General features: G+C 45.6%; 2 long non-coding RNA genes across 3 annotated transcripts in view; one reads left to right on the forward strand and one right to left on the reverse strand.

Annotated features, from left to right (window-relative positions):
• The window catches only part of LOC138918327 (uncharacterized), a 60426-nt gene that overhangs the window by 14407 nt on the left and 21310 nt on the right, over positions 1 to 24709 (forward strand). For both annotated transcript variants that reach the window (XR_011427621.1, XR_011427622.1), the window contains one exon: positions 23623 to 23778. This is a non-coding gene — a long non-coding RNA (uncharacterized lncRNA). The remainder of the gene's footprint in view (positions 1 to 23622; positions 23779 to 24709) is intronic.
• LOC138918329 (uncharacterized) lies at positions 16089 to 22383 on the reverse strand. The gene is made up of 4 exons (XR_011427624.1): positions 22155 to 22383; positions 21363 to 21408; positions 20715 to 20775; positions 16089 to 20436 (listed from the first exon to the last, which is right to left on the reverse strand). It is a non-coding gene; the product is annotated as an uncharacterized lncRNA (long non-coding RNA).

Below are 24709 nucleotides of genomic sequence, written 5' to 3' on the forward strand. Positions count from 1 at the left end.
TTTCCAGGGCTGTCTGATCCTGTCTCTTTTCTGTCTAACCCTTGTACGAAAACTCTTGTCAGGAGGGACAGCATCTTGGCTGCAGGATGTGGTCCTTGCCCATTCCCCTGGCTGTGGGTCAGAGAGAGCCCCGTAGTTGGAGGGATGCCCCTCGTCAGGCTCTACCTGGGCCTGCAGTTCCCCCTTCTGCTGACTTAGCTCTGCAGCCTCAGGTTCGTATCTCCATGCCAGTTTCTCCTCTAGGATCTTCCCGATGGCTGCCATGAGCTCATGAGCTTCAGGAGGCCCACAGCTCACGAGAGCTGCACTTTGAGCTGGGTCTCAGAGCGGTGCAAAGGTTGACGTGAACTTGGCTTTTTGCTGGGGACTTTCCTTCCCTGTGATTTTTTTCTTGGAATTAATCCACTGAAAAAACTGCCTCATTATTTTTCTGAAGTAACTTTCAGGAGGAAACTGTTCATTCTGTGACAGATATGGGGAAGTGCCCTCTAATTCTCTGTCCTCAATAGAGTGGCTCTTCTTTCTGGCTTTAGACGTCCCAACTCCTGAATCCTCGCTTCCACATTCTCCTGCTCTGGAGTCCAGAGGTCTCACTGTCTTTGCAGCTGGTGGGAAATTCCTATCCTGGCATTTTCATGAGACATGCTTAGAGGCCCAGGGTTCCCGCTAATCTCCATTGTCCTCCAAGTGGACTTGCAGCACCTGGGAAGCTCCCATGTCCCCACTGGAGACGCTCTGGGACTGAGTCAGTGAGGAGTCGAAGGCAAGCTATCTGAAGTAAGGGATATGTCAGCGGGAGAGCCTTTAGGCTGGCTATGTTCCTTGCTCTTCAATTGAAACTTGAACTCGGTAGGGAGCTGTTTTTTAATGTCTGATGGTTTGGAATCTTGGGGAACTGGTATTTTTGGTGAGGGACATTCACTGGTCAGGGTAGTTTCTACATTGCTCACATTGATATTTACCATTTGGGAGCTTCCCAACTTGTTGGTTGTCAAGATGTCACAAGATTGTGATGTAAGAACGCACAGCTCCTCAGCCTTGAATATCTCCCTGAAGTTCATGGTGGACGTGGAAAAATGTTTTCAATTCTTCTCCACTATCTTTTGGCCCTGAATCATGTCCTCTCTATCACTGGAACTCACATTCTCATCCCTTGGCACATGTCCAGCCCCAGCTTGCCTTGTGGGCACCTCTCAGCTGCATCTGTTATTGTCTAGTGCAGTCTTACTGTGACTCACTTTGTCTATAAAGCTGTGTGTGAGGATCTCTGAAGTCTGTCTGCCATGCTCGATTGCCTGGATGTCCTTGGCAAGCTCCCGGTCGATATCAGAGTGGGATGGTTTTAGGGACCCCTGTCCTTCGTTGCCCACAGATGAGGTAGCAGGGAGTGGAAGATCCAGGATGGGGACTGAATTCGTTGTTTTCACCTTATTTCCCTGAAAACTTTTAGAGCTTCCCTCAGGGGGCTTGGAAACCTCAGCTTTGGAATCCACCCCAGAAATATAGGTGGCTGAGGAGAGAAAGTCAAATTGGGGAAGAGGCCATGTTTTGGCTTCTCTCAACTTATAGGATTTTATGGATTCAAGAACTTTGAGGGGTAGGCCCCACCTCTGACTCACACGAAACCTTATAATATGGGCTTCTAGCACCTGTCAGGTGTTGGGATCCAGAAAAGAAAGCTCTGGAGTGGTCATCTGGGGGTGGACCCCACCTACTGTTATGTTTTTCAAATTTCTGTTTTCCATATTGTTCTGGGAACTCCCAGAAGGAGGGGATGGGTTGTCCTCAGCCAGCCATGAATGACACACCCCAAGGGGGCTCCTCCCCGCAGTGATCTGCCAAAACTTCTGGCTTAGATGTAATCTAAGAATGGTTTTCATTTCATTCTGGTCTGTGTCCTTCCTTGAGACATTTAAGAGTTCATTCCCTGAGTAATTCCTTGAGTGACACACACAGCTACTTTCTGTCTCTGAGGCAGCCCTCAGACTCTTCAGTAGGTAGCATTCTGAGACCCTTGGAGGACTATCTTCTGGGCTCTTCTCTAGGATATATCCAAGATTCCTCTTCATGTCCTGCCTTAGTTGAAACTTTGTTGAGATCGTCTCATGGAAGCTTCCTGGGAAACTCAATTCAGTCTCTGCTCGATCCTTGCTACTCTGGCCCTGAAGCTGACGGAGCTGTGAGTGAGCATGTCTGCCTTTTTGCTGAGATGTTTCTGTGCATTTACACAGAGACTCTAGATTCCTACTGGCATAGAGGCAGCAGTGTGAGAATAGCCTCCTTGGAATGTGGAGCTCCATTTTATCCTGGGGTTCACTGGTGATATGAAAATGGCCAGGAAGGACAGAGACTGGTACATAGGCATGGGAGGACTGGCTGACCAAAGGAGGGGTGAGAGCTTGAGGACAAGTGGCTTCTTGAGTTTTTTGGAATGCAGGGACTAAACCCCACAGACTTTCTTGTTGCTTCTGCAACATGTGCCATTTCAGGTGTTGATTTTCAGTTGAGATATGAGAGTCTGACTCAATCTGGGATCTATGGAAAGACACTCCATGGTCCCTAATCTGGGATGGAGAAGAAGATGGTAGGATTGAGAGTGGGGATTGAAGGTGGGCATGGGGCTGGACCTGAGTGAAAGGTGGGGGCTGGGATTGGGGGTTGGTCTGAGAGAAGGGTTGCAGATGTACATCGGGGAGGGGAGGAGGGTGAGAATGGGGAAGTGGTGGAGATTCTTGATCCCACATCTTGACTGCAGAAGCATTACAGATTCCATTGAATAAGACAAAATGAGACCCTAGTGGGGCACTACTACTAGAAACCAGGAGAGTGGCCAGCAGGGACTCACTGTGCAGAGAGGGAAGACCCCAAAAGAGCTGGGTATATTTCTGCTGCAAGTTTTCTCCCAAAGTCTTGACATACAGTATCTGTTGACAAATGCTCAGCTGCTCTGGTTTGCCTGTGATGTCCCAGCCAGTTTAGGGGGCTGTGGTGTCTTGTACATCAAGTGGCTGCAATGAATTCCCTGAAGACATCCGTTGGTTTTCTGAGCACATTTGTTTTGAAAATAGTCCTTCCTCCTTTTCTTTCTTCTCTAATATCTGGAAATCCATTCTCTTTTTTATTTGTCTTGCCAAGAATGCCTGGCCGTTAAGGCCAAGGAAAGAATGGCTGCTGGCCTCCATGTGATTGGTAGCAGAGTCTCCCTAGAGACAGGTCTCTGGTAGACGGAGGGAAACTTGCTCTCGTTGAAAATCAGAGTGTGATAATGTGGGGAGGAACATGCTCTTGGCAGGAGCCTGACAACAAGAGAATTCTGAAATTGACAGACTTGAATGGTCAGTGCCTCTGACTGTTGGGACATAAGTGGACAACCCACCAGGGCTATCTGGAGATGAGTTCTCTGGAACAGACTTCAATAAGATGGAAACCGATTTAGATTGAGTCACAGTTAAAGGGTGGTCTGTCAGTGGTGAGACAGACAGGCTTGGTGGTGCGTGATGACAAGCCAGTGAATCATTGGGATTCATTATCTGGGACAAATTTGGTAAGGGGTTAATATCTTGGGAAAGGGTGCGGTCAAGAGAGAAGATCGTATTCAGAGACAGAGTGGCCTCTGGTTGGAGAATAGGACCCGTTGCCTGGATGTCATGTGGTGGCAGAGGGGGAAGGGCAAGGGGTTGGGGTGGGGAACGGTCTGCTGGGAATTTGGACTCCAAGGGAGGAAAAGGCTCTGGTGGCATAGAGTGACCTGGTGGTGAGGGTGAAAGAAAGTCAGCTAAGGGTGTCGTTGGGTTAGGTGAGAGAACAGAGGGGTGCGGTGGGGAATGGTCAGGTGGAGGGGATGGTGTTAGGTCTCCTGGAGGGACTTCTGAGAAGGCGGAAGACAGAGTGAATGATGACTCAGTCCCAGAAGCTGAGGAAGCCAGAGAGGACACAGAGGCAGTATCATCTTCCAGGTCCTCCAGGAACAGCAGCCGATTGACCTCCATGGTTGTGTTATTACACACCTCACAGGAGGGGTCTGGACATAGCAGTTGACGAAAGCAGGTGGTATCGTGATACTGGCCCCAGGGACTGAAGGAGACAGGATATACATAGCTGCAGCCGGGACCAGAACAAATATATGGGGCCCTGGTCTGACAGAGGTAGGGGCACCCATTGCATACTGTCCTTTCACATCCCCCCACTTCCTTGAGCTCACAATCTATGTTGTATCCTTCTCCCTAAGACTTAGACAATCTGGATTTCAAAATCTGAGGATTTTCCCTCCCTTATCAATCTCACGTTTCACTGAGGCCCTAGAAATTCTTAGACCCTGCTAAGAAGCGGGATACAGGAAAGAAGGATTGTATTTAGTCACCTTTGCAGCAGAGAAAGCACCTCCCTTGCCTCCTCTGCTTCACTCTGGCAAGCTCTCCAACCTGGGAAACCAGGAAAGTGATGAAGACAGAAGCAAAGAGATATTTTAGGAGGCAGAGTAGAATGTCCTGTATGGTACCCTTGGTAGATTGGACTTGGAGAGCTCCAAGAATTGGGATTCAAGATCACACGGTTAATGATAATAATAAAGCTCACGTATGTATGTTGCTTTATCATTCACAAAGGGCTTTCATTCATATATGTATGTCATCCTATGTGAGGCTCAAAACCACCATGTGAGGAACATAGGTCACCGGTTACTTCAAGGAAGAATCTGATCATCCAGGAAGTCAAAGTACTTTCACAAGGTCAGGAGACAGAAGTTCTGACTCTTGACATCTCATACGGCCACTTAAGTGGGAAACGCCCATTGCCCAGGTCCATCACTGCTTCATGCCCAGATGTGGGCAGAGCAGGAATCTGAGAAGTGTTTCAGATTCTGACTGCTTTCCCATGATCCTCTCCTCTGAGGGCTCTGTTTTCTGAGAGGGACTGTATCTAGTGACTGACATCCTCAGAGACCATGGACCTGGGACCTTATGGAAAGGACAGGAAGGGTCACCCTTGGAGAGCGCAGGTGGGATAGGTAGAACCTTACCACTTGGTGTTCCACTTTTTCTTCTCCTCTTGGCTCTGCCCTGACACTGAGAACAAAAAGAAAAGAATGAAGGGCTGGGACTCATTGGTCTCACTTCTCTGTTTAGGAAAGTCAGATATTTGTTATCCAAGAATAATATGACTCTCTATTTTAATTCCTATAATTTTGCATTCCTTCCTTTTATTAATTTTTAAAGGTGATAAGATACTTTCAGTCTTTCCTTCTTTGAAAAACTCGAAGGAGGATTTTTGGCTAGAGTCCACACTTGATCTTCTCAGTCAGAAGTCCTCTGCTCAAGGAGGGCATAGACTCTAAGGCCCACAGTCACATCTGTGCTTCTTCAGATAGGCCCCTGTATCCTGGGACAGAGCTCTTGCTCCAGCATCTGCTCGGAGACTCAGCTCTGTTCTCCTGATCTGCCCAACACGAAGGAAGGCTTGGCAAGTGGCACCTGACATGGCAAGATGACTCATGATCAAGTGCTGGGAACGATGTTCTCCTACACAGATCTGAAACGCTAAATAACTGAATCAAGGACTACAGAATCACTGTTTGGGATTTTATTTGGGAACCTACCAGCACACCCAGATAGTCTGTGAGCTTTAAATGGAATCCTTAGTCCTCCCTGAAGCCCTAGTTCTGCCTGTTCTCTTCCCCTAAGGGAGCAATGGTCTGTCCTCTCCTCACACTTCCCATTTTAGGTGTCTCTCTGGCCCAGCCAAACTCATTTAAAAATGTGAGAAAGGGAACAGGAAAATAAAGAATTATCCTTTGAGGAGTGACTTTTGGTTCCAGCTCCAACACTTAAAGATCTTGGGAGTCTTTACTACGGTCCTTAGGAGAAGCAAAAGCTGAGCAAACTGAAAATCAATGGCTTTTCTTGAAGTCACCAGAGAATTGAGGTTGCAGGGCAAACTGCTACCCAAAATCTTCAGAGAGGGTGAATGCAGAGAATCACAGTTAAGATCAGCTTACCTGGAGCAGAAGCCACTAGAGCCATAAACTGGTAGAAACACGTAAAAGACACTGACAAACTGGTGAGGATGCATGTGGGCTAGCATGAAAGTGAGAAACTCCTGGAGGACCATTTAAGGGGAGGCCCCACCTACTCGTGAGTTTTACTTCCAGGAACCCTACTAAGTTCTCATAGTGAAGAACCATGAAGAAACTCTGATGTTTCTGGCACGGGAGGGTGGGGGAGAAAGGTTACCATTTTGAAAGGATTTTGAAATATCCCCTGAGTGTGCTCCGTAATAGAAGCCGCCTCAGCAGGGGAAAAGAGTACCAAGCCTTATCCCACGTGGGTGAAGGGCAATTACCCAACTGCAGCCCCCTGTAGCCTTCCTGTCTCATCTAAAGAGTTCAAAGAAAAGAAAAAAAAAAAGCTTAGAAACACTTGTGAAGGTCACAACCCAGGGACACAGGCCCACTAAAAGATTTAATTGTATCCCCTCCCTTAACACCTTCCCACCACGTCCCCAGGGCTGCAGTATAGTGATGGGCTCATAGCTGAAAGAGTTGCAAGGCATAGGCTCTGTTTAAGGAGGAGATTTAGCGGAACCTAAAGACACAAGAAACACAAAAACAAGGGCACTAGAGGAAATTGAAGCCTCTGACATGCACAGCTACGGTAAATATTAAACACAGCCCAACACCTAGCCAGATGAGCATAAAACTTCACACTAAAGGTTTATTTATTTCCGTTCCTATTTCCTAATACAGCATGTCTGGCTTTCAACCAAAAATTACAAGGCATGCTAAAAGGCAAGAAAAAACAGTCTAAACAGACAAAGCAAGCATCAGATCCACATTCACATTGACACAGGTTTTGGAAGTATCACACATAGAATCCAAAATAACCATGATTAGTATGTTAAGGGCTCTGATGGAAAAAATAGATGGCACACAAGAACAGATGAGGAATGTCAACAGACAGAGGGAAATTCTAAGAAAGAATCAAAAAGGAATGTTAGAAACCAAAAACACTACAAGAAATGGAGAAGGCCTGTGATTGGCTCATCTGTAGATTGCATACGGCCAAGGAAGGAATATGTGAGTTTGAATATATGTCAATAGAAACTTTGCAAACTGAAATGCACAGAGAAAAAGAAAAAAAATTTTAAAGCCCAGACTATCCAAGAACTGTGAGACAGTTTCAAAATATGTAGCATGTGTAATTGGCATACCAGAAGGAGAAAAGAGAAAGAACAGAGTAGAAAAATATTTGAAGTAATAATGGCCAAGGATGTTCCAAAATTAATGACAGGTTAACCATAGATTGTAGAAGCTCAGAAAAGACCCCAACAAGATAAATACTAAAAAAGTCTATACTTGGACATATCGTCTTCAAACTGTAGGAAACCAAAAGATAAATCTTGAAAGAATCCAGAGGAAAATAAACACCCTACAGCTAGAGGAACAAGGATGAGAATTGTGGGATTCTCATCATAAACCATGCAAGCAAGAAGAGAGTGAAATATTTAAAGTGTTGAAAGAAGAAAAAACACCACCCACCTAGAATTTTATATCTAGTGAGATTATCATTCAAAAGTGAAGGAGAAATAAAACCTTTCTCAGACAAACAAAAACTGAGGGAATTCATCAGCAGCAGACCTGCTCTGCAATAAATATTTTTTAAAAGTTCCTCAGGGAGAAGGAAAATGATAACTTGGATCTTCATTAAAAAGAGGAAGAGAAGGAATAAATCAAGGTAAAATGAAACTTTTATTTTTCTTATTCTCAATTGAGCTAATAATAATAGTGACAATGTATTGGGTGATTATAGTATATGGATAAGTGAAAGGAATGAAAACAATGTTACAGAGGACTTACATTACTTACAAACGTATATTACAAACTCTACAGCAACCACTGAAATTTTTTTTAAAGAACAATTGATATAGTAAGAGATGAGAGAAAATGGAATCATAGAAAATGCTTGTCTAAAACCAGAAAACGCAGGGGGCTGGCCCCGTGGCCGAGTGGTTAAGTTCTCGCGCTCCGCTGCAGGCGGCCCAGTGTTTCGTTAGTTCGAATCCTGGGCGCGGACATGGCACTGCTCATCAGACCACGCTGAGGCAGCATCCCACATGCCACAACTAGAAGAACCCACGACGAAGAATACACAACTATGTACCGGGGGGCTTTGGGGAGAAAAAGGAAAAAATAAAATCTTAAAAAAAAATAAAATAAAATAAAACCAGAAAACGCAGAAAAAGAGAAGAAAAAAGAATAGATATAATGAATAGTAAACAGTTATAGACATTGTAGGTATGAGTCCTACCATATTTTTAAAAAAATCGCTAAATATAAATCGTGTAAATTCACCAATTAAAAAACAGAGACTGTCAGTGGATAAAAAAACAAGACCCAATTAAATGTTGTATACAAAATGCCCACTTTAAAAATAAAGATACAGATAGATTACAAATAAAGACAGAGAAAAATGTACCCTGCTAACACTAACCAAAAGAAAACAGGAGTAACTATATTAATTTCAGACAAAGCAGACTTCAGAACAAGGAAAACTATCAGGGATAAAGAGGGGTATTACATAACCATAAAGGGTCCATGCTCCAACAAGACACACAGTCCTCAACATGTATACATCGAACAACATAGTGTCAAAATATGAGGCAAAAACTGGTAGAACTGCAAAGAGAAATAGTTGAATCCATTGTTATGTTTGGAGATTTCACCCTCTCTCTCAGAAATGGACAGATTCAGCAGGCAGAAAATCAGTATAGATGCAGTTGACCTGAATAGCACCATCAGTCAACGTGATCTAATTGACATTTTGTAGAGTACTTCATCCGATAATACACATTCTTCTCAAACTCTCATGGAACATTCACCAAGATAGACCACGTTCTTGGCCACAAAACACACTTTAACAAAAATAAATAGAGATTGGACAAAGTATGTTTTCAGACCATAATGGAATTAAACTAGGAATCAATTACAGAAGGATAGCTGGAAATCCTAAAATGTTTGGAGATTAAACAACACGCTACTAAACACATTGGTCAAGGAAGAAGTCTCAAAGTATTTTAAACTAAATGAAAATTAAAATAGAACTTATTAAAATTTATAAGGTATAGCAAAAGCAGTACTTAGGGGGAAATTGATAGCATTGAATGCATCTATTTGAAAAGAAAGATTTGATATTTCTGAGGGACCTGATTTACTTACCTGATTGATGTCTCTCTCTTTCCGAAATATTGGGAAACATGGACTCCTCTTTAGGTAGCAGCGTGACAGAAGAAGGAGCCCCACCCCACACAGGAAGGCAGGGATGGGAATACCTAGGAACTCAAGCTGGAGCTCAGCCATGGTGCATTAACATTCCTCAGACAAAGAGGGTGATCTGCATCACCAGAAGTGCACTGCCACCTCAGGCAGCTGGGCATTAAGAGTGCACATTCTAGACTAGAGTTCCAGGCCCGCATCACAGAGCTTTAGCATAGACACCAAAGGTTCTTGAAGGTCGGGGAGGGGAAAACACAGAAGTGATGAACCCACAACCCTTCCCCCACCATCCAGGCCAGCAAATCAGTCCACCCCTCTGAGGCCCTTTAGATCCTTCCAACTTACCTTCCAACTCCACATATTCACCAAGGCATATATTTCACCTTGGTGAAATTTTCTATTTATTCTGTTACCCAGCTGTTACCTAAGAGCCTTTTATTGCTTGGCGATCTCCTTTTGGACCCCCACGTCATCTTTGAAAGTCGGTCCTGTGCCCAGGGATTTACATCCCCAAGATCTACTCGGCCTTCAACTAAAACTTCCCCTCATACATAATGTGTTTTTACCTGTATGAAACCAGAAATACACTCAGCAGCAGCCCCACCTCCCGTTATCTCCTCAAAAGAATCCACTATCACCAAAAAGCATGAGAGAACAGAGTAGCCTGTATCAACCAACAGAAAGCATGAGAAAGAGGGCCACAAGGGCATGGCACATCCGTGGACCCAGGGCAAACAACTTGAAAATGTTTGGTAGCTCTTCTTTTCCCCGAATCCCTCTTAGGCTAGTCAGCCTCTAAAGGTTCTCAAATCTGGCCCCTTCCACCCATACGGTGTCTCACCCTGCTGCTCCCTCTTTTTCTCTGCCAAATCCCCTCCTCCCAGCAAAATTTTAAACTTTTCCATTATTTTACAGAGCAATTGTGCTGGACCATGACCTGCAGGGTCAAACTCATCTTGATTTAGGACTAGGCTTCTCTTTAGCATAACTTCTAGTGAGCACAGTTGTAATCATATTTGACAGTACCTTTAGATTTTTTTTGAATCACACCTATGGTTACTTCTTCCATGAAAGGTTTTATGATTTTTTTCCCCATCTACTTTCTATCTTTTCCCCAAAATTCCCATTGACATCTCTGTACCTTTTTAAACAATAATGTCATTTTTGTTGATGGTGTATATATATTTATTTCATCTCCCCCCACGCTAGCTAGTCATTTAATAGGTATAACTTTTACAGCTTCATTGTTTAGTGCTAAACTGCTGGAATGAAGCCCTGTGTCATGTCCTCCCTTTGCCTGCCCGCATTCCCTCGCTGAGTCTGATGAATCTATCTTGGCCGCAGACACCCAATCCTTTCCCTCCCATGTGAGAGGGTTTACCAGTAATGACAGCTCCTTTCTTTCCCTGTCTTCTCCCTCATCCACAGCTTCACCATCGTCTCTACCCAAAAGGAAGGTACACTTCAAGCCCACCCCTCTCATGTACCCTCCCTCGACTGCAGGAGGTCTCTGTTCAGACAAATCCCTCTATGTATCTTTGCTTCTCTGGCATTGTTTTTTTTATAGCAAGTCTGGTCCTGACTGCCCCTAAGGTCCCCAGGACTCATGATTGTAAAATCATCCTTTAAAGTCTGAGCAAGATAAGCTCCACCAACAATAGTTTCAGGTGGGGCCAGCCCCGTGGTCGAGTGGTTAAGTTTGCACACTCCGCTTTGGTGGCCCAGCATTTCGCCGGTTTGGATCCCGGGCGCGAACATGGCACATTCATGGACATCCATGCGTGTGTGTGTGTGTGTGTGTGTGTGCTGATATAGAGAGAAAGGGGAGGGAGGGAGCGGAGACAGAGACAAAATGGAGAGATATCGAAAATGGGTCAAAATACTAATGGGTACACCTGGATAAGGGGGGGGAAGGTTGTTTACCATCCATGCAACTTTTCCACAAGTTTATCTTTAAATAAATACATTTTAAAAATGGACTGTTGGCTGTTGTCCCAAATTTTGCCTAACCTTTGAAATTTCTTGCTTTTATTCCCGCACCTGCCATCGCTAGCCTACCCAGACCCCAGAAGTGTGCAATGGTGACTTTAAAACAGTTGTCGCAGGTTCTGTCCCAGGCAAGAAACCCTGGATCCTCTTTGCACATTTAAAGTGTGCTAACATTTCAACAGGGTTTCACAAAATACTGGAAAGGAGCATCCTCCCCCAAAAGTTTTTTTAAAAAAATTATACATAATATAAAACAAAAACCAAAGGAAAGAACAAAATATTCAACATGTGTACAGCATGAAACCCCTAATTTCTTCCTTATCTGGTGCCACTGGGTCGTCCATCTTCTGGGGTTTTGTGGTGTGAGTTGGTTTGCCGGCACTTCCTCTGCTCTGCTAGTCAGTTACCACTCCTGCACCGGATTTCCGTCTTCAAAAATTGTGTTGACATCTTTTGTCATATCTTCTCCCCTTCTTGTCATCCTCAAGGGCCTTGTTCTTTTTAAATCCTTTACTTGTTTTAGCAGCTTTATTGAAATATAGTTCACATACTATACAACTTACCCATTTAAAGTGTATAATTCCATGATTTTTAGTGTATTCACAGGTGGGTAACCATCACCACAGTCAATTTTAAAGCATTTTCATGACTTCAAAAAGAAACTTCATAACCTTTAGCTGTCATGCCCCTGTCCTCTCATCCCCCCAGCCCTAAGCAACCACTAGTCTACTTCCTCTCGCTCTAGATTTCCCTGTTCTGGACATTTCGTATGAATGGAATCATATGAGGTTATTTGTGACTGGCCTCTTTCACTTCTGCATAATGTTGTCAGGGTTTGTGCATATTGTAGCATGTATCAGTACTTTTTATTGCCAAAAAATATTACATTGTGTGGATATACCGTAATTTATTTACCCATTCGTCAGTTGATAGACGTTTAGGTTGTTTCCGTCTTTTGACCGTTATGAATAATACTGCTATGGACATTTGTGTACAAGTTCTTGTGAGGACATATGTTTTCATTTCTCTTGAGTGTATAGCTAGAAGTGGAGTTTCTAGGTAATATGGTAATTCTGTGTTTAACTTTTGAGGAACTGCCAGACGGTTTTCCAAAACAGCTGCACCATTTTTCCTACCCACCAGCAGCATAGAAGGGTTTCAGTTTCTCGGCCTTCTAACACTTGCTATTATCTCACTTTTTGATTGTAGCCATCCTGTGTGTGAAGTGCTATCTCACAGTGGTTTTGATTTGCATTTCCCTGGTGACTAATGATGTGGAGCATCTTTTCATGTAATATTTTACTTTTGGGGAAGGAGAGGAGATAAAAAAGTGTTTGATCTCCTGTGTTTAACTCATCATACAGTAGCTCGTTTTAAATGTATTACAGGAAAGAAACTTTCTTCTAAATATTTGAAAACACTTGCATGGTGATGTGAAGTCCTTATCACATGTACAGTTTTCTCCTTCTGTGCTCTCTACGTGCTGCAGTCACTGTGTGACTGAGGGACTGCAACACCGTGCACTGCATTTGCTTAGGAAGATTCCTTTCTGCGTGGGGTGGAGGGAGGAGTTAACTCAGTGACTTCTCAGGCTTGACTACAGGGCTGAGCAGAACTGATGGCCAGAGCATCTGAAGCTCAATGCGTTTCCTCCCCATGGCTCTGTCGATCTGTTTTGGGTCAGTGAGCTCCACAGGTAGTAAATGTCAAAGAAACGTGAGAGCTGTGACATGGGCACAAAGCGTACACCTGAGAGACGGATGGCAGGATGTTCCCATGGGCTTTTGCCCCTTAACCGTAGTGTAGGAGACGGGCCATATCACACGTGCCAGATGATAACTGTGAAAGTGGGGTAAGGGGTACATGGGAAGTTCCACTGCTCTCGTGCATGTTTAAAGATTTCTGTAATAGAAGCTTAAAATAATGAAAGAAGCTGGGTGCCTCCTAAAGAGAGGGAGGGGACGAGAGGATACCTGGCAAGGGGGCTCAGTCCGTCAAGACGAGGGTTTAGCTCTCTCAATAAGGACATTTCAGGAAGTGTAATCATTGAGGTTAGGAAGGAAACCTCTTTTCATATAACAGGAAAGAAGGAAAGGAGGAACGGGAAAAGGTTTTTGTGAAGCTTTATTGATGGAAAGTTCCTGTCTCATGACTTCTAGTTCCTCTGTGATCAGTGGTCCAGCACATCTACTGAGCAAATGGAGACAGCCTAAATTTGAGGAAAGTGGAGGAGATTTGAAATAAATTTGAGTGTCCCTGGAGAGAGAATGGAATAAGGAAACAGCGACCTAAGCTCCATTTGTCTTGTTCTCATGTTAGTAAGCATGGGATAATTCTTTGTGGAATGAGTGAGTGATTCCCAGCTAGTGCTGGGGCTGAATTTACTGTGGCATCGGTAGACTCCATTGTGAGATTTAATCCAATAGTGATCAATTAGTTATAGGAAGGCATTTCTGGGAAAGGCAGAGAGATGGGATTTTGCCAGACAGGCAGGATTAAAAGGGATTGGATGGGGTCCATTAGTAGTGGAGCTTTTTAAATGTTGGTTAGCTGACAGACTATCGAGTCTACCCCGGAGAGGGAGGAAATGTAAACAAGAGCTTGACCGACAGACAAGGAGTAAGTGGAAAAATGAAGGGCCTGGAGTTGAAAAGTTAACAAGGGGCATATGAATCAGAAGAATGAGAGACGAGGCCAAGGGGTGGAATGTCCGACTGTAATAATCTGGATGGCTGAAGTGTTCCTGGTGATAAGCTCTGGAGTGTGGCAGTAACTACACTGGAATGGAAGGAAAGGACCCTAAGATGAGATGATGCAGAAACTGAGAGGCTGGTCTTTGGCTGGTCTATCCACATCGATGGTAGAGCCCTCCATGGCCTCCTCACCTCTTCAAGTCTCCCGCCCTGGGCCCCATCCCCCTCCCAGGACCTCCACAGAATCTGCATTCTTTCTTTGACCTCAAGTTTCAGACATTGTGGGTTCAATGGCATAACTCTGGACAAGAAGATACAAGTGTGGAGTGAGAGAGGCTGTAGTGGACACCGGTTTTGTTTTTGGTTTTTGTTTTAACACCTAGCATTCACAAGCCTTTCTGGGAAAACTACCTCCAGTGCCCTCTGGGATACTCACCCCATTTGTGTAGTGTGTGTGTGTGTGTGTGCGCGCGTGCGTGTTCGGTTTTGTTACAATAGTTACCATTATACTTGTATCTTTTCTAATGTCCTCAAATTCCTTTCCCTTACTCGGAGTCTTATTTCGTTTGTCACCTATATCTTGACCCCCTCTTATTACTTATAGAACAATCATTTTATTCTATTTTTCCCTTTTTCTCCTCCCTTCCATTTTTAAAATCATGTTGTTTTTAGAAAACAAAATTGGTATTTTATTTTTCCACCCTTGTAGCCATCTTTATTTTACTTAGACGTCTACAACTTAATGTATTTAACGCTCACCATCATAATGCTTTTTGAATTTTGCCCCAGTTGACACTCAGCCAATTTTTGAGTCCCAGTCTGTCTAAGTGCAGTTGCCTTTCCTCCAAACCCCTATTGTAAGGGTGGGTATGTGTGCAGTCCATGGTGAGACCCCCATATATCTGTAACCTGGTGCATAGTCTGGGACTCACCTCTGGTTCATGAGCTGCAGGTGTTCTGGGGGAGACCAGCCATGGCTCCACCAAGGCCGTGAATATCAGAGGCGGCACTTCCATCCTGATAGGTGAACTGTACACACTAAGGGCAAGATCTTGTATATTCCTATTAAGCATAGATGGAAGGAAGGCAGCAAGATCACCTTCCCCAAAGAGGGGGATGCCATGCCTGATGACCTCCCTGCAGATATTGTTTAGTATTCAAAGAACAGCCCAGTGCCTTTTTGGAATAAGGCATCAGTGTGCTGTGCAGTGCCTGGATCAGCCTCAAGGTGGTGATGCCTGGATCAGATTGAGGAGGGGGCGGGGGGAACAGGACAGGGTCACCATATGGATGATGAGGCATAAAGCTTTGTTCTACCAGCAAGGTCCTTCTTTCCCCTCTTCATTTTTTCTTCCCTCCTCGTTTACTCCAAGTCATCTTTTCCTTACTCTCAGCTTTATTTTATCCTGGGAGGTAGGTGGCTCCCCGATCAACATTGTTACTACTGGCAGCTGAGTGATGCTTTTGCTCTGCAACAAAATATCATTTGGCAGTCTGAAGAAATACCTACAGAGGGAAACCACTTCCCCCAGGTGCCTTTCCAGTAGGGAAACCTCAATGTAAAGTTTAAAGTATTCTTCCCTAACACATTAATATACTCACATGACAGATTCTTAAGGAGTGTCTGTGCTGTTCCTAGCCCCTCCCCCACCAGCCCAGGATCCACTGCAGCAATACCCTCCCCCACCCCCCAAATCCCATTCAGGGTTCACCCACCTGTGGGGTCCTCTGGTCACTGACCTCTAAATCATGATGAAGCCACTGTTTTTTCTTCATTGTTGTTTTATGAATTGCATACCTATTCTTGACCCTCTTCGGATAGAGAACACCTGTCTTCCCTACTCTCTGAAGGATGTAAAACATTCAGTGAGCGGAAGGTGTGAGCTGCTCTACACTTTCGTTAAGGCTAAGCGAAGAGGCAGGAGGCAGAGCCCACCTCCTCAAACTTCATCAGGGAGGAAATGGGCTTTTGGGGGCACCTGATATCTCTTTGTCAACAAGAGCTCCAGAACACTGGTGACCTTTTAGAAGCCAGAGGAAGCAATCAGTAAGAGCTGAACTCACTCCTCCTTTTCCCTAAGCACAAGCCCTGAGTTACCTGAAACCCATGCCCCCAACACAGGACACAGAAAAGACATCACTATTATTAGAGAATCATTTATTGGGGAGAATTAATATTCTCCACAAGAAGGAATTATTTTGCGGTGGGAAATTTTCCGCTCTCGAAACGCTGGAAAAGCGTTTTCTGTTGACATAGAGACAGATCCCTAAACATAGTGCCTTTAGCAGTGGTGAGAACAGCTGGAGGCCCCTGGGCCGGCTTGACGCCTGCAGGTGGAGCTTGGATGGGGCACATGCTCCCTGCGGGGCACAGATAAGGGACGCTTCTGATCCAATAGCTGATCTTTAAACGCCATGACTTTCTGAGGGTGTCTGTTCTGGTCTCTGATCCGTCTAGAACATGTAGGATAATTCTGGCCAGCAAAGACAACTTCTTGGTGGCAGGACTTGGTGCTTGGCACTTTACAGGAGGGAGCCCTGTAGTTGGAAGGATGCCCCTGGACGGGCTCTGCCTGGGTCTGCTCTTCTGCCTTCTGGTCAGTTTTCACAAACTTCCTCAGGGAAGGAAGGGGCTCTTGAGGGCGGGTGACCTCTGCTGCACACCGCTGCCCCACTTTCTCCACTGGGAACTTCCCAGGGACTGTCCTGGTCTTCTGAGCTGTGGTGGTCCCAGTAATGGCAGCTCTCCCTTTAACCAGGCCTCTGCTCTGTGCAGATGATATGGGGCTGCCCTTTTCCTGGGGATGTTCTTGGGTTTTGCCTTTTGTCCCAGGACGAAGCCATTGAAAAATGTGGTTCATCTTTTTTCTGAACAGACTTTCAGGAGGAGGCTGTGCCTTCTGTGATGAGGTCTGGGAAGACTTGCTCCCAAGCGTCTCCTCTGATGCTGTGATCTGAGTAGGGAAACTCTTTCTTGTAGGTTGGCATGTCCCCAACCCTGCATCCCCTCCACCAAGCTCTTCATTGTTGGGGCCCGGAGGGCTCACTCTCATTGTAGCTGGTGGGAATTTCTTATCGTCGGACCTCTTTAGGTCTTTCTTAGGGACCCAAGGCTCCTGCCGCTGCTGCCTGCTGATCCCACTGTCCTCCAGATGGACATGCAGCACCTGGGAAGCTCCCATGTCCCCACTGGAGACACTGTGGGCATGAGTCGGTGAGGCCTTGTAAGTCAAACTCTCTGAGGCAGGGGACCTGTCAGTGTGTTGGCCTTGGACCTGGCTCTGATTCCTCTTCTCTAGTTTCGACTTTAATTCCCCAAACAGATGTTCCTTAAGATCCGATGACTTTGGGTCTTGGGGAACTTGTCTTTTTGGTGCAGGGCTTTCAATGGTCCCAGTAATTTCTGTTTTACTGTGATTCTCACGTATCATTTGGGAGCTTCCTGGCTTGCTGGTTGTCAACACATTACCAGTTTTTGACTGCAGAGCGTTGAGCTCCTTGGCCCTGAATATGTCCCTGGCCGTGTTGTGCACGGAAAAGGGTTCCGACTTCATCTTTTTGTCCTGTCGCCCTTCTCTTCTATCACTGGAACTCACTCTCTCATCCTTTGTCTCATGTTTGGCACCAGCTTGCCTTGCAGGCAGCTCTGGGGGGCATCTGTTGCCTAGCTGAGTAAATTTCTGACTCGCTTTGCCTGTGATGCCCCATGTGACAGGCAGATGAGTCTGCCTGGCACCCTTACTCCTCTGAACAACCTCTGCAATCTCTTGGTTGATACCAGAGGGTGATTGTCTCGGCACCCCTTGTCCTTCCCTGCCCATAGGTGAAGTAGCAGGGCAAAGACGATCCAGGACCAGGGCTGAATTTGTTGTTTCCGCTTTTTCTTGAAGAACAGATTTAGAGCTTCCTCTATGGGGCTCGAAGCCCTCGGATTTGGAGTCCACTTCCAAAGTTGGGTTATTTGAGGGAGGACAGTAGAAATAGGGCAAGGACTGGGATGCAGCATCTTCCGATTTAAACGCCTGTATGGATTCAAGGACCCTGCAGGGAAGGCCCCACTCCATTCTCATACGAAAGCTTTTAATATGGGTTTCCATCATCTGTTGTGCACTGGAATCAATGAAGCAAAGCTCCTGGAAGGTATTCAGGGAGGAGTCCCCACCCACTGAAGGTGGCAAACTCCTCTGTGTTATTTGGGTGCGGGATTTGTCAGAAAGCAGCAATGTCTGCTTGCTGGCATGCCATGAACTGCGCACCGTCCCAGGGAGCCGAGCCTCACTGATTTCCTCAAACTTCTTGCTCAAATGTGCTTTCAGGACATTTTCAAGTTGTTTCTGATCTAGACTTTCCTCCAAGGCCCTTGAATTTTTCCCTGACAGACTTGCCACGTGACTATTTAGGTCTTTCTCAGAGTCATATGCCGGATCCTTATCTGAAGAGCTCTCTGGGTCACTCAACAGATGAGCTTTTGGGCCGTTCTCTGGGCTGTGCCCCCGATCCTTCCCCATCTCCTTCTCTACCTGAAGCAGTTCTGAACCCCTCTCATGGAAGCTTTTGGATTGGCTCAATCCAACATTTAGATCTTTGTTCACCGAGATCCGTGAGAGTCCACGATTGCTCTCTGCCTTAGCTATCTCTGAGAAATCTCTTGGAGGCATCATCAGTGACAGACACTCACAGATCCTGCGGGGCAGGCCCCACCGGTGTTGGATGAGCCTCTTTCGAAGGTGATGTTCCAGTTTCTTCCTCAGCTCATCACTGAGAGGAAACTCTACGGGAAGGATGGAGATGGAGGCATGGGCCTGGGAGGCCTGATGGTAAGGAAAGTTGGGAGCTGAAGAACAAAATTCTTCCTGAGATCTTTGGACTACAGAGGGGGAACCCCACAAACTTTCCTGTTGCTTCTGCAACACTTTCCATTCCAGTTGTTGAATTTCAGATGAGGTGAGAGACTCTGATTCATCCTGGGGTCTATGGTGACACACCCCACAGATCCTTATCTGGGGTAGAGGACCAGATGGTAGGATTGGGAGTGGGGATTTAAGGTGGGCCTGGGACTTGACCTGAGTGAGAGGTAGGGGCTGGGATTGGGGCAGGGTTTGAGGCAAGTGTTGGGGCTGGATCTCAGGCAAGGATGGAGGGGGGCGATGGAGAGGTACTGGGGATTCTTGGCCCGTGGAGGCATTTGGGATGGTATTGAAAAGGAAGATTGTGGTGCAGTCACTTGAGTCATGGATAGCAGAGGGCAAGGACTCGCTGTGCAGAGATGGAAGACCCCAGAAGAGCTGCATACATTTTTCCTGTAAATGGTCCTCCAAGATTTTAGGATATGGGGGCTGCTCATGCATGTGCAGCTCCTTTGGTTTGCCTGCACTGCTCCAGAAGGGAAGGGAGAATGCTGAGTCACACTCATCAGCATTTGACTCTAACGTTTTCCCCGAAGGATTTAGTTGGTGGCCTGGCCTAAGTTTTTTTGGAAAAGAACCCTTCTCCTTCTCCTTTTCTTTCCACATCAGGAAATCACTCCTCTTTCGGACTTGTCTCTCCAGGAGTGCCAGGACATGAGGGCTGAGAAATGAGAGGTTACCAGGCTCTATAAGGTTAGCTGTAGGGTGTCTCTCCAGAGAGGTCTCTGAAGAATGGAGGGCAAGAAACTCTCGATTAAAATCACATGGTGCCAAGGTGGAAGGTGCTAAGAACAAGTCTTTGGCACAAGCTTGCCACCAGGATAATTCTGAAATTGACAGGCTTGAATGGTCAGTGCCTCTGACTGTTGGGACATAAGTGGACAACCCACCAGGGCTATCTGGAGATGAGTTCTCTGGAACAGACTTCAATAAGATGGAAACCGATTTAGATTGAGTCACAGTTAAAGGGTGGTCTGTCGGTGGTGAGACAGACAGGCTTGGTGGTGTGTGATGACAAGCCAGTGAATCAGTGGGATTGATTATCTGGGACAAATTTGGTAAGGGGTTAATATCTTGGCAAAGGGTGCGGTCAAGAGAGAAGATCGTATTCAGAGACAGAGTGGCCTCTGGTTGGAGAATAGGACCCGTTGCCTGGGTGTCATGTGGTGGCAGAGGGGGAAGGGCAAGGGGTTGGGGTGGGGAACGGTCTGCTGGGAATTTGGACTCCAAGGCAGGAAAAGACTCTGGTGGCATAGAGTGACCCGGTGGTGAGGGTGAAAGAAAGTCAGCTAAGGGTGTCATTGGGTTAGGTGAGAGGACGGAGGGGGGCGGTGGGGAAGGGTCAGGTGGAGGGGATTGTGTTAGGTCTCATGGAGGGACTTCTGAGAAGGCGGAGGACAGAGTGAATGATGACTCAGTCCCAGAAGCTGTGGAAGCCATAGAGGACATAGAGGCGGTATCATCTTCCAGGTCCTCCAGGAGCCGATTGATCTCAGCAGTTGTGCTATTACACACCTCACAGGAGGGGTCTGGGCATAATAGTTGACGAAAGCGGGTGGTATCGAGAGGCCGGCCTAGGGGCCTGCGGGAGACAGGAAGTAGAAAACTGTAGCCAGGACCAGAACAAGGAAAGGAGGACCTGCTGGCCTGTCAGGGGAGGGGCCACCTGAAGCCTGCTGCCCCTTCACAATGCCCCACGTCTATGACTTCACCATACACTCAGCAGCCCTCACCCCAAGGCCTTCATTCACATACCCGTTCCTATGGCAAACCCCTCCCATGACTACTGCAGGCTGTACTGAATCCCTGGAATTGCAGAGAACATGTTAAAGAGGGATCAGGAAAGAAAAGACTAGTCACCTTTTCAGAATAGAAATTAGCCTCCTTTTCTCCTCTGTTTCCCTCTGGTAATTTCTCCAACCTGGGAAACCAGAAGAGTGAATTACATGTAATAAAGGTAGAAGCATAGGTGTTACACAGGAGTCCCTTTATGGGAGACCCTTGGGATATTAACGGGCTATTAACTCTGAAAGCCCCAAGAATCAGTAGATGTGGTCAAACGGTCAATGATAATATTAATAAGGTTCACATGTGTTTGTTGCTTCATTTATAAAGTACTGTCACATACATATATGTTCAAAACCACCATGTGAGGAACATAGGTCAATGGTTACCTCAAGGAGTCTGATCATCCAGGAAGTCAACGTAGTTTCTACAAGGTCAGGAGACAGAAGTTCTGACTCTTGACGTCTCCCACGGCCACCCACTGGGCAACACCCATTGTCCAGGCCCATCACTGCTTCATGCCCAGAGCTGGGCAGAGCAGGAATCTGAGAAATGTCTCGGGTTCTGACTACCTTCCCATGAGCCTTTCCTCTGAGGCCTCTATCTTCTGAGAGGGACTCTATCTAGCGACTGACATCCTCGGAGACCATGGACCTGGGACCTCATGGAGAGGACAGGAAGGGTCACCCTTGGAGAGCTCAGGTGGGATAGGTGGAACCTTACCACTTGATGTTCCACCTCTTCTTCTCCTCTTGGCTCTGCCCTGACGCTGAGAACAAAAAGAAAAGAATGAGGAGCGAGGACTTAGTTGGCTTGCTCCTCTCTCTAGGAAACTCAGATATTCATCCAAGATTAATGTCACTCTCCATTTTTATTACTAGCACTTTGTGTTCTTTCCCTTTCTGAATTTCTAAAGGTGATAAGATACTTTCAATTTTTCCTTCTTTGAAAAACTCGAAGGAGGATTTTTGGCTAGAGTCCACACTTGATCTTCTCAGTCAGAAGTCCTCTGCTCAAGGAGGGCATAGACTCTGAGGCCCACAGTCACATCTGTGCTTCCTCAGATAGGACCCTGTATCCTGGGACAGAGCTCACACTCCAGTGTCTGCTCAGAGGCTCAGCCCTGCTCTCCTGATCTGCCCAATACAAAGGACAGTTTGGTCGAATGACGCCCGACATGGGAATGTGACTCATGATCCAGTGTTGGGAACAGTGTTCTCCTACACAGATCCCAAACTCTCTAAATAACCTAATGCAGGGCCGTGAAATCAGTGATGGGATTTTATCCAGGAATCCTCCACCACACCCAGATGGTCTGTGAGTTTTAAATGGGAAACAGTCCCAGCTGAACCCCTAGTCCTGCCTGGCCTATTCCCCTAGAAGGATGATGTTCTATCCTCTATTCAGACTTGCCATCTTAGGAGTCTCTCTGGACCAACTCATTTAAAAATGTGGGACTAGAAATGGAAACAACAATAAAAAATCCCTGTTGGTGGCTTGCCCAGGGATCCTTACCTTTTGGTAGATTTTGGTTTTCCAGAAGGTTGGTAAAGATGGAATCCCCACCAGGAAGCACAGGAACAGAAGAAGCAACCACAACCCACACACGATGGTGAGGTTGTGGTCACTATCTAAGAATGTTGAGCAGATGCTCAAAAACAACTCAATATGGCTATTCAGAAATGAGAGAACATTCCATTGACTGAACTCCATTTTCTGAATCGCAAGGCTGCCTGAGGCAACTGAGCTCTGAGAGTGTCCACACTTGCCTATAATCCCAGGCCTGCATCACAGAGCACTGAAGAGTCACAAAGGGTTTCAGAGGGTGGGGGAGGGGACATGCAGAGGGTGTGCCCATGGCCCCTTCCCCCCACCAGCCCAGCTGATCTCTCCATCCATCCTGGGCCCTCCAGGTCCCTCTGCCCTACCCTGCCATCCTATTTTCCAACTCTGTCCGTTCATCATATCATACAATTACATTAATGGAATTTTCTGCCTGTTCCACCTGTACTCCAGATATTACCTGGGCCCGCTTTACTGTTTGGAGAGCTTGACTTTGGTTTCACCAATTCCACTGCCTCGAAGTCTGAAATGCTCCCTGGAATTTTTGCTAGTACCCAGACATTTACACTCAGAATCATGTATGTCCTCAAATCCATCTTTCCTTTAGAATGTTTTTGCCTCACATGAACCCTGATATAGAACTTAAAGTTCTTTACTCATTTGGTTTTGTGAATGTTGAATAACAAATTTTAGTTTTTTGCTTCAGTCAGCCTTTACCGTCTTCAGCCAGTGGGGCTGACTCAAATAATTGAAATGAGTAATTCATTATTCAACACTCACAAGACTAAAATCAGTACGGGCATACGTCACTTAATGAAAGGGACATGTTTTGAGAAATGCATCATTAGGCACTTTCACTGTTGTGTGAACATCACACAGTGTACTTACACAAACCTAAGTGGTAGAGCCTACTACACACCCAGGCTATGTGGTGCTACCCGTATGGGACCACTGTCATATATGTGGTCCATTAGTGACCGAAACATCGTTAATATTGTTACATGGTGCGTGACTGTGGTGGATGACAATGACAAAATGGAGTACCATTTTCAAGCCTTCTAAAATGGAGCTGGGAGGCCATTAAGGAAGTGGGGCTTATGCTTGTACACCACATCCACCACCAGATGTTAACTGAACTTTTGAGCTTTACCTGACAGCAGAGGTCACATCTTGAAGTGTTTCCTCATTCCAAGAAGGGGCAGTCTGCCTAGGACCAACTATGTTCTGGCAAGTCAGCTCACCCCATGCCAGAACCAGTCATTAACTGTTCACTGTAGACCTTTGTAAGCCTGTGTCCTTTCCTTTTATATACCCCTGCCTCCTTTGTCTTCCTAGGAGCACATTTGAGCTTCTACTCGAATCTACATCTCCTGAATTGCAATTCTTGAGACCCCAAATAAACTTTTTGGTTCTTTTGCAGTTTATGCCTCTTATTTGCTGACTTTACATGGTGACAGAAGTGGGATCCCTAGCTACTGACCTTCAATTCTGGTGCCACTTCACAGACACAAGCAAGGTGCCTGCAAAGAATCTTTTGTGCTCTGTCGTCTCCTCCTGGTGGCTCTGGTTCCTGGTGGTAAGTCCTCCTGGGCCTGGACCTCCCATTTTTGGTAGAGGTCCAGACTCTTTATGTAGGCGTCCTTTGATACTGGTTCTGGCCATCCTTCCATTGTCAGCTTTGTTAGAAACTTCTGTTTCTTTCACTCCTTTTTTGGGCCTTTGATCCTTTGGTAAGTTCATACAAATGAGAAATCCATTTTCTAAGAGGACCACCAAAGAACAGCCCCACTCTGGGACTCCTGCTGGTTTTGTCTTTTAAGAATACAGACCTTCTACATGTAGATTTTTGTCCCACTGGGCTCAGATTACTCAGGGTGGTTTAAGGCTTCACTGGCCTAAATGGGGCTCCTTTGAAATTCCTAAATTGGTTTATCTGTGCACTCAATTGGAAAAAGCCTATCAAACCAAACAAATAAAATGGGAAACTTTTTAAAATTGGTATCTTGAGGCCTCTAAATGAAACACTGAAAAGGACACTTCCTTGCAAGCCATAACAATGTCATAACTAAGAATTTCAAATGATTAAATGTAAATGCCATCGATAAAAGAATATTAACTCCTCCTGTATTCGTCAGGGTTCTCTGGAGAACCAAGGAGATTATCTATATATATATAATATATATTAATATTGATATATAATAGAATATATAATCCATTGTATCTATATTTAAATTCATTTATTTAGTTCTATAAATTACATATATACACATAAAATTTATATATAAAAGAAACTTTGGCCTCGCCCCTAACTGCCTAAAAGAATTTAAGACAGAAGGCCTGTTCCAGGAAGGAGCTGTCAAAGTAGGGAACTCTAGATGTGGTAGAGAAGAAGGTACCTAGCCGGGCCCATTTTACACAAGTTCTCTCTCATTTGTTTAGAGATGGCCCAGCAAACATTTGGTTTTCTGTCTCCTTGTGAATTGGCTTCCTCCTCTTTGAAGTCCCAA

The sequence above is a fragment of the Equus caballus genome, chromosome 17 (assembly GCF_041296265.1).
Source record: "Equus caballus isolate H_3958 breed thoroughbred chromosome 17, TB-T2T, whole genome shotgun sequence".
In the NCBI taxonomy this organism is placed as follows: Eukaryota; Metazoa; Chordata; class Mammalia; order Perissodactyla; family Equidae; genus Equus; species Equus caballus.